Source organism: Trachypithecus francoisi, unplaced genomic scaffold, assembly GCF_009764315.1.
Source record: "Trachypithecus francoisi isolate TF-2019V2 unplaced genomic scaffold, Tfra_2.0 Lachesis_group4, whole genome shotgun sequence".
Classification (NCBI taxonomy): Eukaryota; Metazoa; Chordata; class Mammalia; order Primates; family Cercopithecidae; genus Trachypithecus; species Trachypithecus francoisi.
The window spans coordinates 98,402,745-98,416,846 of NW_022681469.1; the positions used below are offsets into that span (position 1 = coordinate 98,402,745).

At 41.7% G+C, this 14,102-nt stretch overlaps 1 pseudogene; it reads right to left on the reverse strand.

Annotated features, from left to right (window-relative positions):
* Positions 1-11,030: 11,030 nt before the first annotated feature.
* On the reverse strand, positions 11,031-12,925 carry LOC117072172 (annotated as a pseudogene).
* Between the last annotated feature and the right edge of the window lie 1,177 nt (positions 12,926-14,102).

Sequence of the window (14,102 nt, forward strand, 5' to 3'; positions counted from 1 at the left end):
TTTCTTCGGGCTCCTCTGCGTTTCCGCAACCTGGTTCAGGAGAATGCCACAAAAAATTAACTCCCCTGGGTTATCAAGGACCCCTCCCCACTAAGGAGCAATATAGAATTTCAGGGTAATATTTACCCCTCCCCAAGCAGCACCTTGTGATGTGCCAGAAGAGGCAGAAGCGCAGCAGGCATCACACACAAGGCCTGGGTAGCACCTGCTGCTTTGAACCGTTGGAATGAAAGGCCGAGGAGGGGTCGCTGCCCGTCCACGCTTCGGCGATTCACTCCCGCTGCCCGCTTGGAGCAGACTTGAAATTGATGTCAGCGTCTAAGCCACCCAGCGAGTGACCTTGGCCCGCCCTTGCTTCACTCTTGCAAGTTCCCATTTTTTCATTCTTGCTTCCTCACTATCATTTCATTACTGAAACCAAGATGCCTGCCAAGGCCTGCCGACTACCTGGGCCCTGCTAACCACGTGTCTTTGGGCCCTCCCCACACGCCTTTGCCTCCGGGATGGGATTTCACTTGAAATGCCTCTCCAAATCTGTGTTCTCTTTACATCTATTATTTGTTAACTCTTTCTTATGCACTTCCTCACTTATGAATAAAGCCCAGCAGCAGTTGTCATAACCCCAGTGGGTGCTGGGACAGCCCCATCTGGTCCCCGACTCTATCTCTGTTTGGACATTTCGCGTATCTTCCCGCCTCTCCAGTCCTAACAGGCTAGGATCAATTTTCCAGTGGCAGCTTGGAAATAATAGTATAAAATGTATATTAATACAGAAATATATTGTGAAACTGTCCTTAAACAAACAAACGAGCCACTTTAAAATATTACTGCTATAAATGACCATGACAGTAGCACAGCACATATAATAAAAAATAACTGCTGAAGAGAAGCTGCTGAATTACTATAGTAATAAACCAGATGTGATTATTATCATTTAACACGGTCATTGAATACCATGAATCCCTGAAGCCATTAAAATATTTATGATTAAACATTTGCTATTCCTTATAACAGAACATATAGTTGGGTACTAAAAAACTGTTGAAGTATTATTTCAGCTAATATATGCCAGTTCTATAATAGAGGTCAACCAAGATTGCCTGAATCCTTCAAAAGAGGGACAAACAGCTGCCTCTCCATATCTTGACATATTGCAGAATGTTTATGCTAGTATTATATACTCTCATGGTACTGGGTAGCGTGTATCAACCATACACTACTAAGCTGGAAATATGTCCCTCTTCTATATGTTCATGGACAGATGTGGGCTTGGGGACTGTTCTAGTCATTCTAGAGAAAAAGCAGATGGAGCAGACGCTTTCAAAGCCCTGTTCATAGCCTCTTGGCACTCATCTTGAGCATCCTACAGCAAGTGTCTCCACCAGTGGACCTCCGCCCACGCCTGAAGTACCAGGGGATTAATGCCCCTGCGAGTAGCCCTCAACTATGGCAGGTGGAAGTTGGAGAATAAATATCTTAGCCACATTTATGGACATACCTCTTGCTTGAAATTAGTCCCCTGGCTGTGCTCTGGATACCCTGGTTGCTTCCTGGATGATTGTTTTCAGTTACAATTTTAGGTGGGAAAATGGCTTTAGCCCGGGAGTTTGAGACCAGCCTGGGAAACATAGGGAGACCCCCATCTCTCCAAAAAAGGAAAGACAAGAAAAATATCAGGTGTGGTGGCAAACATCTGTAGTCCCAGCTATTCAGGAGGCTGAGCTGGGAGAATCACTTGAGCACGGGAGGTCGAGTCTGCAGTGAGCCATGATTCTGCCCACTGAATCTAGCCCGGGTGACAGAGCAAAACCCTGTCATATCAAAAACAAAAACAAAAGCAAAAACAACAGAAAACTTCAGTTAAATATAAAGTGGGGTTTCTTGTGCTGAAGAAAAATGTTACAATCAGTGTCTTAAGTTTAATGAGATACTTCTGCATGCAGGGCCAGTCTTCAAGGGTGTTTGCTTCTTGTCTCTTGCTCCATTTCCAGGTCCAGCTTCATCAGTGGGCAGGGATTGATGCCAGGAAGGAAACTCATCCACTGGATGTCCTGTCCTGGTAGTAGCCCAGGAGTGGGCGGACTCTGTGTTAGAAAGAAGAACTGAGTGAGAATTCATCACCATCACTTGGGGCTTATCTGAGTATTTCAAATATTCACATTATTTTTGCCATAAAATCCAGAATTGGCTATTTATTTTCAGATGAATGCTGACAGTAAGGGCAGTAAGGGCCTTTCCTGATATCTTTAGGGACATATGTTATCCAAAAAATAAAGTGCTTGAATTGTTTAACTCTAATAAGGGACAACATGGTGAAAAGAACAAAGGCAGGAATTTTGGGGAGAGACCTGGATTTCAGTTCTGTATGAAGCATATGTTATGTAACTCTTTCAATCTTCCTAATTTCCCAGAACCTCACATTTCTCTTATGTGAATGACTATAGCAATTATTGCTATAAATTGATATAATAAATAGCAATAAATTGATATAATGTACATAAGTTTTTATGTATACTACCATATGGGTAATAGGTATTTAATAAACATTGATTTATTAAATAATGAATGAATGGTGAATTTAACCACTGTGAAGCTGTTTCCATGCTATCATGATGACAACTCAATTCTTGGCATAAGTTGTTACCTATTGAGAATGCATTTGGTTCCCAGCGTGTCTCTCTGGAGCTTCCCATAATATAATTTTGGCAGTGTGACATGTCTCTGTCATGTGGGTTCCATATTTGCCTTTATACTTCCAAATTATATTTGTATAGGGCCACCCCATTCTTGTGGTTTCACATTTGTAGGTTTCATAAACTGGGCAGTGGTCTGACGTGTGCAGGAAAACTCACAAAGCCTTAGAGTGGAATAAAAAACATTTTCAAAGACCCCTGCTGGCTCAGTCAACCCTAATGAGCTATTAGGTCATTAGAGACTCTTTGCCATCAGTCATTAGATCAGCAACCATTCATTGATGACAGCGTTCTCCTCCTTAAAGGGACAGTACTATTAGAATGCAAATGAGCTGTTGCTGGCATCTCTGAAACTGAAAAAGTAGTTCCAGTTTGCCTTTTCAGCTCATCAATTACTCCAAAATCTGAAGTGAGGGCTGAGCCAGAATAGCTTCTTAAATTTTCAGATTACTTTGATTTAGTGAGAATTTCCAGCTAGGCATGGTGGCTCACACCAGTAATCCCAGCACTTTGGGAGGCCAAGGTGGGCAGATCCCTTGAGCCCAGGAGTTTGAGACCACCCTGGAAAAGACATAGAGACCTCATCTCTACATAAAAAACAAATAAAATTAAAATTAGCTGGGCATGGTGGTTCATACCTGTGATTCTAGATGTTTGGGAGACTGCAGTGAGAGAATGGCTTGAGCCTGGTAGGTCAAGGCTGCAGTGAGCCGAGATCGTGCCACTGCACTCCAGCCTGGGTAACACAGTGAGATCTTGTCTCAAAAAAAAAAAAAAAAAAAAAATCCAATGAAAGAAGATTAGATCTTAATATATTTTACATATAGATATATATAGCTCAGGTGGGGTAAGACTGGCTCAAATTCTTTTGTCCATGTGCTGTATGAATCTCTCATTGCCTTGCCCATGATTTCTATGACTTTCCAGGGGCTCATATTCTCTTGGTCCCTTCCTGCAACCTCTTGTTCTGGCTGACCTCTTATTTCTCTTGGACCCCAAGGTTATTCTCATTTCTCTGCCCAGTGGCCGCCAAGATACTGCCAGTTTCCTTGAGGGCCTCCAATCACTACTCAATGCAATATATATAGACCTATAGTGACAATTCCATGTGTGCGTAGGAGATGGTACCTAGTAATCCAGCTTTACAAAGTTGTAATAATTTACAAATCCAGCTTTACAAGAATTGAATATTGGACATCATTTTTTATAATAGGTCCTCTAACATCCCCATGCTTAGGTAAACCTCTCTGTCAGTTTTCTTCCTAAATGTCTCCCAAGCACTGACTAGCGGCTTGTCTGTCTGTCAAAACTCTCCTCTCCTTTATCTGCTTTTCAGGCTGATCCCAGAACCTCAAAATTCCTCCAATGTTATCATGCAGAGCAATTTACCTCTGCCTTGGACCACATCTAAACGTCATCAAAATGGTCTAAGTATTTGCTAAAATAAAGGCAGTTCTCTCCCCTAAGAGGAATTCTGCCACAGCTCAGCAAAGATACTTTCCCCCCAATATTTGTGATATTTGTGCAAGTTATTCAAAGATTATGAGCATTAACACTTGATTATCTCATGATTTTCAGGAGTTATGTTGGAGAATTCCATTATCCACTCTTTATCCACCAAGGCACTGCACTTCCTGGAATGAACCTCGGTCTGCCTTTTTTGATTATAGGTGAAGCCAAGGTTTGTTTCTATGGGAATGCATTTCTGAAGTTACAATGAGCAAATATGATTCCCAATATATAAATATTCATTTAAAAATCCTTCTTGGCTATGTTTAAATGAAAGTAAGTTTTATTACCTTTAATAAACTGGTAAGAGTGCTTTGGGGGAGCATTCTTCTGCTGGGGATGTCCAGGACTCAGTGGGAAGATGAGTCCTCTTTTGAAGTGGATAGAATTGAGTTGTGTGATTCATTTCTGCCTTAGAGTAGTAGTTACTCCAAGACTCCATTGCTAGCAATTTTTACTTGAGAGTGCCTATTAACTTTAGTTCGTTTATCTTCAAATTTACTTTAATGTTCTGCAGACAGTATTATTGTTTAGTTCTCTCCATAAAGAAAGAATTAGGCCTGTAATCCCAGCACTTTGGGAGGCCGAGACGGGCGGATCACGAGGTCAGGAGATCGAGATCATCCCGGCTAACACGGTGAAATCCCATCTCTACTAAAAAATACAAAAATCTAGCCGGGCGAGGTGGCGGGCGCCTGTAGTCCCAGCTACTCGGGAGGCTGAGGCAGGAGAATGGCGTAAACCCGGGAGGCGGAGCTTGCAGTGAGCTGAGATCCGGCCACAGCACTCCAGCCTGGGCGACAGAGCGAGACTCTGTCTCAAAAAAAAAAAAAAAAAAAAAAAAAGAAAGAATTAGAACTGCAGGGTAAAGCTTGCATATTCTTGCAGGTAAAATGTCATGATTCTCTAATATTAATTCCTTTAGGAATCCCGGGATGGTACTTAGCAATAATGACAATAATTGCTTTGCTGATTTTTTTCCTGAGTTTTTTACTTTATGACAGTAGCAATGCAAAGCCCTGCTTGTGCATTATCTTCTGTCTTCTCATACGGACTCTACGAGGCAGGCATTATATTAACCCCTATTCTATACTTGAGGAAACTTGACATGATCTCATGTCACTTGTATATCACTGTTTTTGGGGAGGGCTTCCCTGGCTTCCCCTGTTCTCATGCCTGTCATGCTTTATTGTTAATGCTTGTCTGACTGTTTACCCCACCAGGTCAGTGTGGACAGGAATCATATCTATGTCAACACCTGCTACCCATTCAGCACCTGGCATACAGTAGGTGCCTAATAACTCTTTGCTGACAGAATGAGTGGATGGATGAATCCATGTAGGGAGCAGGAGTAACTCACTCAAAGTCAATAATGAAGTAGCAGAACCAAGACTCTACCCATGGCTGCTGGACTCCCAAGCCCAAGCTCTTACATGTCATGCAGAGGTTTCCTCCACCTCCTTTCCCCCAGCTCCCAAACCAAAACAATACCTTAATGTGTACAGGAAAACAGATTGTGTCTGTTGCCAAACACACACCTTTAATCATCTCTTTGTGGGAATTTAAACTCCACAGCATAGCATCTTTCATCTTTGGGAAAAGGCTGAATTCCTCTGAGGCTCTGTACTGGGAGCTCTTTACTGAGCAGGGTGTGAAGTCATAAAGGAAGACAAAGATAAAGGCGCTGCCCTCAAGAAGATTTGAATCTAAAGCACTGGGTTGATACCACTCGGAGCCGTGTAAGAAGCCCAGACCAAGACTCATCCAGTCTGTGGTCAGATAAAACATGAATTTAAAACTCTGAAGTCTGGTTTGAGAGTCTTAATGGTCCAAATACAGAAGTGGGGGTGGGGTGGAGTGAGATGAGGGAGAATGGAGGGCTGTGGGGGTTGTGCAGAATTTCTTTTCTTAAATGAAAAGCCCAAATAAAATAAATAAATGAAAACATAAATCACAGTGTCTTCTCCAGGCTCCTGGCTGGAGGAAAACAAATTAGAAAGGGCTTGAATGAAAGGAGTATTGAAGAAGCTTGACTTGAATTAAGTGGTTATATATTTTAAAAGCACTTTGTTGGGTCCTGTAAAAATAGCAAATAAAAAGGTAGTAATATCCCCTGGCTCTGCAAGGCAAACACCAGTAATAAAGTAAGCTTGGGGGGAAAATATAAGAGGAGTAAACTTGAGTAGAAGGGAAAAAGAAAGCATTTGGTTTAGAAACACTTTCACTTCTCCCTTAATAATTAATGAGGAGATGCTATGTTTTCAAATAGGTATCATGTGTCTTTCTAACACCACTCACTTTCCTCTTAAAATGCCCCCCCCAAAATTTAAAGACATAACCAGAAAATTTTTTCTTTTGAAAGGCAACCTAAATGAACTATTTCAGGCCTATCAGATTGTTATAATTTGGGATCCATTTTACAATCCCTTTTTTCATAGTTTGAAAAAAAAATTCACAATGAAAATTATAGCCAGCATTCACCACAGGATTATTAAACATTAACTGGAGAGCTTAGATATTTTTACAAATACGTAGGGGCTTGGGCAATGAGTCTTAAAGATATAGCTAAGAAAGAAAATAACATAAGAAAAGTTACCAGGAAAGAGCTAAATGAACTTCCTTCTTGTTAAGAAATGTTTCGGTTCTTTTGTTTGCAAATGGCAGGTGGGTCATACAATTCCAATGTAATTTCAGAAAGCCATCTTCTGAATGTAATAAACATGTCTGCAATAATAGGATTCAGAAAATAGCAAAACGCATTCCAGACGCCCTTTGATTGTGCATACAGAACAGAGAATTTAGCTATAATTGGCTATAACACAGTTATGGACACCAAATGACACACTGTGGAGCTGGGTGATGTAGCAGCTCTGATTAGGGACGGTACGTTCAGCCCAACACCAGAAATCAAATAGCAGCTATAGTGACACAGCACCTTCCCTCCCTTCCCTTCCCTCCCTCCATTTCTCCCTCCCTTCCTTCCTATCTTCCTCACTTTCTCCCCTTCTGTGCAATTAAAGTATCATAAATGAGACTAGAAAACTTATTTTATTATTATTCAACTAATCAGTTGTCAGCCAAGACTCCATTCTCTTCAGAAGCTAACAATTGCTTGGAAAGGGGAAGTAAGAGTCCATGGAGAATTGACTTTTGGAGAACTAGACGTAATTTAAATCAAGAATTATAATAGGAAATAAACCATTACAATAAACAAGGAAACATGCACACAGTTACTTTCATCGTGTAATTTTATTCACTCTAGTTGAGAAAATAAAGAGATAATACTGACCGAAGCACCTGGGTATTTAATGCAAACTGTAAAATCTATTATATTAAACAAAGTCAAAAGCAATGTGAAAGATCTTGAATATTCAAGGCATGCACCTCATTACAGACTTAGCAAATTAAAACACAAATAGGATTAGAAAAGAATAATGTAACAATCTCCCACTACGGTCCCTAGAGCATTAAGTCATAAATTGGGTTTGCATTAAATTGTGCCTGCAGTATTGAATTCAGGGAAAGAGCTGTGGGCTGGAGATAAACCATGCTGGGCTACTCACCAACTTTGGCAAAGCTATGTGTTTTCTGAGACGCGTAGTAAATTTGTTAGAATACAGCAGGTCCACAAAAAAAAAAAAAAACGAGCACTTCATATCTTAATTAAAAAAATGTCTGGTGTCATGGCATGTGAGGCCTGCAGAGATGTAAATGCAGACAAAATCCACATGTGAAATGGAGCTGTATTTCCTACTTAAGTTTAAGGTCATTTCACTAAAGATGCTGCTTAATACCAGACACATTTAAAACAAAATGAAAGTCCTCAACACAGGGGTTTTCATTAATTTTGTTTTGTTTTGGTTTTTATTCTTGTTTGTTTGATTTTGCAAAGGAAGGAAGAAAAGGAGAAAGCAAATCAAACTCCGTAAAGAACACGTGTGTACTTCCAGAATATCCAAAGAATGTCCACTTTCATTCCATATGAAGATCAGACCTTAACTATTCTGGCTGATCAGTAGACACATACATATGACTTATTTTAGAAAGCAAATGAATATACTTAAATCAGTTTTTAAAATGCTGCAGGCTTTGAAAAAACGCTCGACTACAAAGCACGTTCCTTCCATTTCAAGTTTATTCTCTTGGGTTTGTTTTCTAAATCCCCTGTACAAGAGAGGCTGACTCGGGGAAAAAAAGAAATTGCTGTGATAGTTCTATGGCATCCACGTGATATGCCTTATGTTAATTCCTACTCGCTGCCTCTTTGCATATGGGCAGGCCCACTCTGCTCCAGCTGTTGGTCCTTTTCTTTAAGGCCATTGTCAGGCACAGAACACAATTTATTTTCTCTTCCTTTTCCTTGGCATCCTAAGGCTGTTATGAGAATTAAAATTGAAGTAAAATGCCAAGGAGATAGTGGGTGCCCAAAAATGCTAGTCTAGGCTGGGTGCGGTGGCTCACGCCTGTAATCCCAGCACTTTGGGAGGCCAAGGCGGGGGATCACAAGGTCAGGAGTTCAAGACCAGCCTGGCCAAGATGGTGAAACCCCGTTTCTACTAAAAATACGGAAATTAGCCGGACGCGGTGGCAGACACCTGTAATCCCAGCTACTCGGGAGGCTGAGTCAGGAGAATCGCTTGAAGACGGGCGGCAGAGGTTGCAGTGAACCGAGATCACGCCACTGCACTCCAGCCTGGGCAACAAAATGAGACTCCATTAAAAAAAAAAAAAAATGCTAGTCTACCTGCTCCCACTTCATGGCTGAGTACAGGTCATGAAAGCAAAATCTGCAAGGTATCCCAGCCTCGCACGTTCCCCAGCGGAAGTCTAAGCTGCTGTACTCAATGGTGCGCAGACTCTTCGGCTCTGCAGTGAAATGTCTAGACTTTGCTGTTCCGGGGAGTCGGGGCCTCCTCTTCCTCTCCTGTTTCTCTTCCCTTCCTCACCCCTGGGCTCCCAGGGCTCTCCCTCCCAACCCATCCAGCTGTCGTGGCCTCCAGGCGACAGGTTTCTGCATCACACTTAGCAGCAGTCTGTTTAAGCCTACGTTCTCTATTTTTAAAAGCGTGTTCGAAAGTCTAAATGGCTCCCATTTTGGCTTTAGTAAGACAAATATGGGCTAAAATACGCGGTGCCTCTTAAGTATGATGGATACTTAGGACCCTCTGAAGTTTCCCATCGCCAAAGACTGGCTTCTCACGGTGGCAATTTTTCTACCATGTTATTTATATGGTGGTTTTACTTCTAATTATGGCTCATCATGGCTGTTAGTGCTGAGCAGTAAGAGCAAACTGCATTGTACTGCCATTTAGCTCCAGCCCATAAAATGGGCAATAAAACCGAGGGTTTAAAAACCGAACAAAACAACAAAAAAAAACTTTCTGTGACAAGCTCACATCCGCTTCTGCGATTCTCAGGCTGGAAACTCTCACTGAGGAAACACATAGGGGCAGGTAACTTCTGGGGCCTGGGCGCCTCAAATTTCAGCTTTCAGCCATCCTTTATTGTAGACAAAACAATCCCAGACCTCGGATATAATTAACACATGCCAGGTTTAATCAGAACCAGTGTTCTTCGTTGTTTAGAAACTAATGAAGGCAAATAGATGTTACTTAACACTGTAAATAATGAAAGGTCTTTTGTTGTTCTCAATTTTGATTACTATTTTTTGATGCTAAGAAGAATACCACTTGGTGTGTGTGTAAACAAAGAAGATAAATGGCTGGGATGAGAATGAGTTGTCCATAATCTGATTAAAGCGATAGAGCTGGCTCCTAGGAAAACCTCACAGGGCTTAATGATTGGGTTGTTGTTCTTAATATGTCTAATGTTCACTCTTAAAGAAATCAAGAAAAATGTTAAGAGGCTCCTGATATTTTACCGTGGCAGTGGGCTGTCAGAGCTTCCAACAGGAAAAGAACATTCTCTGTGGCTGGAGCACAGTGTCCAGCCATGTAAGCTAATTTGCCCAAATGATATTAGGAGGCATTTTAGAACCTAAATCTGCTCCAATTCATTCACTCTGCTGGCGAGCCATCAGGGACAAGGCAAGGACAGGCTTGGTTTTGTTGAAGTCGTGATGTGGTAAAACAGCTGGGAAACTCTCTATTTTTCTTTTTCTTTGGTTAGTTCTTTTCCTTCTTGACAAAATGCTCCTGGATTCCGTTAAATGTCTGCTAGTGTTTGGATACTAAGTACATTACTTAAAAGCCTGTGTATACTCTAGCCTGTTAAGATATTAAGGAGGAAACTTAGACTCATTTTTGAGCTCTGCAAGAGTTCATTTTGGTCAAATGTCATTATTTAACCCTCCCGTCTTATAGTGTGAGTTCTGTAGTTGTGTGTGTGTGTGTGTGTGTTCATGCAACAATTACTCATAATTAAGTAGTGCTGTACTCTTAGGAAGGTCTGTGTGCATTGTGCATTTCCTCCAGTATACAGTCATCATGGAACTTGCAGATCTCCTAATAAATTTTAGGATTACCCCAATAATATTAGGTCATTAGGATCTTTGTTACCTTTGAAACTCCAAATTGGACAATTAGATTTCAGATGGACAGGAATTGAATTATTCTGCTTATTTTAAGCCAGCAACCCAAATGATTTTGAATACTCCCATTTCAATTTGACAAGTATGCATAGATAGCCCCCTGTGTGCTAGTGTCCTGTTTTGTGGATGAGAAGCTGAGGTTCAGAGAGGTTAAATAACTTCCCCAAGACAATTAGCAGGGTGGGTAGTCCTAACTTTAAACAAAATCCATCAGATTCTCAAGTTCATACTCTTCCGATCACCCTATGTACGTCAATCACCAGTTAAACCTCTGTGTTTCAACAAATATTAAATGTCTCAGACCGGGCTCTTTTCTTGGTGGTGTCCATGAATCTGATAGAAACAAGCAACTGACCCTTTCTGAGTCCAAGAGAAGGAGCAGTTGGCAGGGATGTGGCCAAATTCCTCCCCATACCATGGTGAGCGGGGTGCTTCAAAGTACTTCTCGGTCCCCCAATGTGTCTGCCTCCTCTTTCTCTCATAGACCAGCATTTGACTTTGGTCACTTTGTAAGCCCAACAGACTGAGGTTGGATTCCCAGAGACCCTGGGAGGACCACGGGGTAGAAAGGAAGAGAAAGAGAGAGTGAGAGTGAGAGTGAGCAAGAGACAGAGCTTGTTCTCTTTCTGTCTTTTCCAACGCTTTTCCCCCTCCTGCTGGCCTATTTTAGAGCCATGTTGTCACACATTGGCACACCAATCTGAGGGCAGAGAGGGAATGACAGAAAATGAAACAAAATCACAGCTGTATTAGAGACTTCTCATTTTTGAACAAGATGTGGAAAAAGGTTGAAACTAAGCTGCTTTCTCTTGGAAAATGGTTGCAGTAATTTTAGGGGCAGGTTTTTAGCGTCTGAACGTATTAGCTGAAGTATTTGAATATAATGAGCTATGCTGCATGGGGGAGTGGAAAGGGGCCAAGGATAGGTGGGACAGTTGGAGTGGTCTTGGGCAAGCCACTTCACCTCTCTAGGCCTCAGTTTTCTCTTCCTCCCCAGGTACACATTGAGCCAGACAATCCCTGAGATTTCACAGGAAAGCAGTGAGGAGCAGAGCAGCACACTACACTGGAGTCAGCTGAGTGGCCTGAACCTTAGCTCTGTCACTTAGCTGGAGCTGTGTGACCTGGGTTGAGTTACTCAATTTCTACGAGGCTCAGTTTCCACCTCTGTGAAATGGGGATAAGGTGTCTGCCTCAAAAGGTCATTAAGGGGGCTAGATTGGCAAATGCACAGGCAGCTTCTGGAGAAGGCATTTTCCCAGGACTAGGAAGAAGAACTGGTGAGTGGGATGCTTTGAAGGTGAGCAAAGGAGGATAACTGGTCTATGAAGAAGTTCAGACTGGGAAAGGCCTGGCCTTGGAGTGGGTTGGGGGTGCTCTGGGAAACCCTTTTCAAGGGAGGAGAAAATGGAGTAACTGTCAGACAGAAAACAGGGTCCCTCAGTGCTAAGCTCTGTGGGGACATTGCCTTGGAGGAAGAAAAAGAAATCTTGAAAACCCTCTCTGTTTACTACTTTTCATTTCTTAATTCTTTATCTATAATGAAGATGGGAAGGTTTACAACTCTGACAGTTCCATTTATTTTTACCATTTTCACCTAAAACGATACAAGGAGCATCAATTATTTCCACCGTGGTTTCAACTGCAACTGCATAAAGTCGGTTTAATTAAACATGTTCCATGTCTGAGGGTCTGTTTTGTTTGTCTGTCTGTCTGTCTGTATCTCTCTTTCTCTACCACCAACCACCACACCATCCCTGTCCCCTTCTTCCTTCTCATCTCCATTTTCCAATCTCACAGCTGGGCCCAGGAAAACACGGAATAAGGACCCAGTGAACTAAAGGGGCTGAAGCCATGACTAGGAATCATGTGTGTGAAGAAGCCCAGAAGAGCAAATCCTCCCCAGAAGGGCACACGGAGACCGCTAAGGAAGGAGGGAGGATACCTTCTGTTTCTGTGTTCAGGCTTTAATGCGTCCAGGTCACAGAAGGCTGCCCCTCCAAGCAGAGAAAATGATCTGTCCCTATCAGTGCCAGGCGGAGGGCAGGGGATTTCGCACCTGAGCAAGGGATGGGATGACTCCCAAGCTTCCGTTCTCCCTGGAGTTCCTCCTTAAGGTCTCTGTGGACACAGAGGAGGAAGCAGGAGCTTTCTTTGCATAGTCATGGTCAAATATTTATATTTGTTTAGGATTTGCTTCTATAGAATGTTTTTGTCATTCAAATCTATTTCCAAAATAAATCTGGATCTCTTTTATAAGAAAATGCAATGAAAACACCAGAATGATAGAATAAGAAAGCAGAACTGAAATTACTGAAAAGGAGCAAAGGAATTAGATGTTGCCAGGCATCTGAGATGAGATGATTAAAACAGCCAGGTGGCTCTGAGCTAAGGCAAAAGGCAGAATCTGGGGCAACACAGTTTATATCATCTGACAACATAAAGCATGCATATCCTTTGTGTCGAGCCACACTGCTTCCTGGAACAAACTCAAGGCAGGATTTATTACCTGGGTTCCTGTTTGAGTGCATGTTGAATGACCAGTTGACGAAAGCCTTCAAATAGAGTTTTGCAAAAGAACAAAGAATGAGACATGGAGTACTGACCCTCTCTGAAAGGGTTCCAGAATTAAGATTACAGAAGCCAACCCAACATTTGCTCGCTACATTTTAAATTGAACTTAATACCATCTTTTTAAAAAATAACCACTTTAAAAATAATTTTTGCTTATATCAAAAGTAATATATGTTCATTGCAGGAAATTTGTAAACAGCTTAAAAGAGAGGCAGCGGGGGGAGAGAGAGAGAGAGAAATCTATAATTTATCACTCACCACTACTGACAGTGTCATCTTCCCATGTTTTTGTTTATGCATAGCTATGCATATCTATTTTGCAAAGATAATAAATTGCTGTACTATATCTTTTAAACTTTTTTTATTTAATAATGTACTATGAATATTTCCCATTCAATTAAATACAATGACACTGAATGCTTATGATACTGTATTGATATTAATACTGTAGAATACATCCGGAAGATATTATTACAATATGTTTAACCAATCCCCTGGGTGCTAGATATTTGGGTTTCTAACATTTCATCTTTTAAAGTTCTGTGATGAACATCTGGTGCTGTTCTCAGGGTACCCTCCATGACCAGTTGTGTTTCAGAGAAGGTAGGTCTGGTCTATTCAAGGCCAGGATCCCCCAGAGGTCAATACATTATTTGCCCAGTGAATTGTGGGCATATCTATACTTTTTGCACTTTTCCAGACAGAAAGGAGGACGTAGTACTGAGAACCCACAGTCCTGGGTTAAGGAGCATTCTCTGGGCTGCTTAGGGGAGAAG